Source organism: Diospyros lotus, chromosome 10 (assembly GCF_014633365.1).
Source record: "Diospyros lotus cultivar Yz01 chromosome 10, ASM1463336v1, whole genome shotgun sequence".
Lineage (NCBI taxonomy): Eukaryota > Viridiplantae > Streptophyta > Magnoliopsida > Ericales > Ebenaceae > Diospyros > Diospyros lotus.
In genome coordinates, this window is record NC_068347.1 from 20,365,531 (window position 1) to 20,369,927 (window position 4,397).

Below are 4,397 nucleotides of genomic sequence, written 5' to 3' on the forward strand. Positions count from 1 at the left end.
ACTAGTATTGCTTCATCAGTCAATATGTGTCAGTGAACTCTTTTTTAACAAAAGAAATCTGATATGAAAAATCAAGTAAAAAACATGGAATTCCCCGAGACAACACTATATGTTACCATTAGACTACGTACTAGCTACCATTCTAAATTGCTAGCAATTATTGTGATCGATGAACGATTTTAAAAAAAAATAATAAAGGTAGGGAGATTTTTTTAGATCAATCATGTCTTAGTGTTAAAAAAATGCATGATTGTGGATAGTAACGAACAGTTAGAAACTACCAACTTTGCTTACGGTGCGTGCATGGAATATATATTAGACGAGACCTTAGATAAACCCAATTCTCAGCTTTTTAATGCACTATTAATCCAAGGATAAGATCTTGTCCCTTGCCTCAACAAACAAACAAACATACATATCTTATAATTCTGTACAGGGGCGGATCTAGGGGGCAGGCACGGGCCAGCCCTCCCTCAAATTTGTCATTGGATCTGGATCATTAGAGGTTGAAATATCTTCTGGATTTGGGAGCCAGTCCTCCCCAGATCCATCACTCTGGATCTGCCCTGGTCCTGTAGGTATTTCACTCACCCGCTAATTAATCTGCTTTTTAATTTTAATTTTAATTTTAAACAAAACGGATATTTAATTGTTTACATTTTTCATTGTGCCAGAGCCAGACATAATCTCATAGGATACAGCTAGCCAAGAAAAAAAATACAAAAAGAAAAGAAATAGGATACAATCATAGAGATCCAAAAAGCATAGTGAAAATAGAATTTTCAAATAGTCAAAGTGTGTGAGAATTTGAGAAATATTCAGCAACAATAAAGTCTATTCCACATTAATCCGCGTGAAATCTTACAAATTTTAATTTCCCTATGGGCTATATGTATAGTTAGGAATATCTAATCTTGTTTGACGTCTTTGCTATAAACTAACAAATAAAAATATTTATTATAAATTCAGTTTAAGGCAGACGGAGGAGCGCGAACCCAGCCGCCCCTTCGATTCCGACGCGACGCCACCAACCGCCACGGCGCCACCGCACGACCGTTTGTTTTCTCCTGTCGTCCATTTTCCCACGAACCCCCTTTCCTTTTCCTCAATTTTCGCGACCACAAGTGTCTAACCAACCTCCAAATCTCTCTTCCTACGTAACCTACATATTTAGCTTCTCTACGATGCATTCGCATGCGAAGAAGACAAGGCGATTCAAGACCTTTCTCTGTTTCCGGCCTGTCGCCGTCGACGACGGTTCAGTTAAGCCACGCCGTGACCGTTGTGTCGACGACGGCAGTTCCGGCGATCCGGCCTTATTCTCGTACTTGTTTGAAGACGACAGCATGGCGCCCCCCAAGATCTTCACTCGTATTTCTGAAGATGAGGTCAAGGTTTGCTCTGATCAAAATCCCGGCAAAGGGAGGTCTGGCCGCCGTTTTACTCGTTTGCTTAAAGCCATCCTTTTCGGGGCATCACTGGTAATTGTTATTTCTACCATTTTTGTACAAATCTTGTCGGTTTTCAATTAGATTATTAATGAATTATGGGTCGTGCTGTTTCGTTTCAATCGACAGGCCAAGAAGGTTAGAATCAAGAAAGCACGGAAAAACAAGGACCCATCGTTAAGAAGCATAAGCGTGTCTGGAAAAATCAATGGAACTTTGGATTCAGCGAAAGTAAAACCTGTGAAAGAACAATCTACGGTCTTTAGATCAAAGAGTTCTTCTTTTGGTAGCCCAGCCACTTCGACGACGCCGTTCTCTTCCTCATCCGCTTCGTCCATTGGTTCCAATTCCAGATCCTCGTCGGACCGGAAAGTCTCGTTCCAAGTGAGCCAAGTAGAATCAAAACAGGTTGATAAGATTACACCGACCAAGAAAGTGGAAGAACGTTACAGTTCGAATGTGGGGTTGTGCTTTCTCCTTGTTTTGTTGTTGGTTTTGATCGTTTGGGGGAAGGTTTGCGCGATAGTCTGCACCTCATCGATGCTATTTCTGGTTCCTAGCCGGAGGGGGGTTTACTCACCAGAGGCCATCGTTGACCCGCGGAGATGGACTCGGAGGAGTACAAGAAACGGGTGATCATGGAGGGGCTGCTCGAGAGAAGTCGCAATCGAGTAGCAGCCTACTCTCTAACCTTTGACCATTGGAATTGAACAGTTTACTAAAACGACCTCGTGTTGGACCAACAAGGTTAGAGAGAGAGTAGCGACAAGTCAACACCTGTGTAGTAGTACCCTTCACATTTTTCAGTTCTTGTATTTTGCCAAGGGAATCAGCAAAATTTTCCCTTTAAAGCTGCCGTGATTTGTAAATGTATGAACAGCTTTTTATGTATACAAGAGCCATAAAGTCACTGTATTTTAAGTAATGATATGAAAATTTTATGTACATTTGCCTCTAGAAAAATTTGAATTCTAATCATTTATGTTTACAGTCATCTTTTATTATAATCAAATACATATAATACTGTACAAATATACTATTGAACATAAAGCACGAATACAATAGGTATGAACACAATTATGAAAGATTTTTTTTTTCCCTAGTGAAAAGAAAAAGATGAAGTTAAGGTGCTGGTGACATCAGATGTTTGGAAGAGTCAATACTAAGAACCGTATTACATAATTCCTCAACTTTTTACCCTTAAAACTTGTAAAAATATGACCCACAACCATTGGAAGTAATTGTTGGGGCACACAATAACTCTCCATATGAAAGAAAGGGTATCACTGGCAAATTAAGTAGTTTTTCAGAAAAGTCTTTGGGGGCAAATTTACTCATAATTTTTTTTTACGTATTTACTCAGAACATGTAATTTTGTGGATTATTGGCTGTACACACAAATCACAAGAGCCTAAAAGGCGAAAATTTTGGTCCCTTTTTGGAAAAAATAAGAACAAGAAATGTGACAAATACTTAAGAGAGAGGGGTTGACTCGATTGCGATTTCTCTCGAGCTGGCCCCCCATGATCACCCGTTTCTTGTACTCCACCGAGTCTATCTCCGCCGGGTCAACAACGGCCTCCGGCGAGTAAACCCCCCTCCAACTGGGAACCAGAAACAGTATCGATGAGGTGCAGACTATCGCGCAAACCTTCCCCCAAACGATCAAAACCAACAACAAAACAAGGAGAAAGCACAACCCCACATTCGAACTGTAACGTTCTTTTACTTTCTTGGTCTCTGTAATCTTACCCACCTGTTTTGATTCTACTGGGCTCGCTCGGAACGGCACTTTCCGGTCCGACGAGGATCTGGAATTGGAACTGATGGACGAAGCGGATGAGGAACAGAACGGCGTCGTCAAAGTGGCTGGGCTACCAAAAGAAGAACTCTTTGATCTAAAGACCGGAGATTGTTCTTTCACAGGTTTTACTTTCGCTGAATCCAAAGTTCCATTGGTTTTCCAGACAGGCTCTTGCTTCTTAACGATGGGTTCAAGCTTTTCCCTGCTTTCTTGATTCTAACCTTCTTGGCCTGTCGATTGAAACGAAACAGCACGACCCATAATTCATTAACAATCTAATTGAAAACCGACAAGATTTGTACGAAAATGGTTGAAATAACAATTACCAGTGATGCCCCGAAAAAACTAAGGCTTTAAGCAAACGAGAAAAACGGCGGCGAGACCCCCTTTGCCGGGATTTTCATCAGAGCAAACCTTGACCTCATCTTCGGAAACACGAGTGAAGATCTTGGGGCCCCTCCATGATCACCCGTTTCTCGAGCTTTCTTGATTCTAATTAATTAACAACCCATCCAGTTTCATTAATCTAATTATTAACATTAACCAAACAACAAATGAAAGAAACAAATATATTATGAAGGATCAATGATATGTTGAAGATGGTACGTACTTCTTTTGGGATGTGTTTTGGTTCGCCACCAATGAACAAATTGAGAAAATTGGACTCCTATATATAATAGTCATCGCTGTATCCATTCTTGATATGTTTTAAAATAAAATATATATATATATATATTTATATATTGATAATCTTATCTTATTTTAAATAGAACTTATCTTATCTTAAATAGAACATTCTAGCTCTTAATCAATAAAACAGATATTTTATCGTCTAACATTTATTTAAATTAAAAAAAACTAATAAATAAAGGTTTACAAACAATACCTTCATTTTTTTCCTTTTCTTGCTAACAATAGCTTCATTTACTTTCATATTTCCTTACTAGTTGACCTACTAAATAAATATACAAAAGCTGCAGGACACCTAATTTAAAAATTAATATTTTATTTCTTATCTTTGATGAAGTCATACTTTTCATATTAATTAAAGAGCATTTAATCTTTTAAAACTCACGAACCAAAAAAGAGGATTGAGTAACCGGTGAAATTCAACTAACTTTAAACAAGAAGCTTATAAAGACAAA

At 38.7% G+C, this 4,397-nt stretch overlaps 1 long non-coding RNA gene across 1 annotated transcript; it reads right to left on the bottom strand.

The window, feature by feature from the left end:
* Positions 1–817: 817 nt before the first annotated feature.
* LOC127810966 (uncharacterized) lies at positions 818–3,917 on the bottom strand. The gene is made up of 3 exons (XR_008025612.1): positions 3,863–3,917; positions 3,579–3,744; positions 818–3,482 (listed from the first exon to the last, which is right to left on the bottom strand). It is a non-coding gene; the product is annotated as an uncharacterized LOC127810966 (long non-coding RNA).
* Positions 3,918–4,397: the final 480 nt, after the last annotated feature.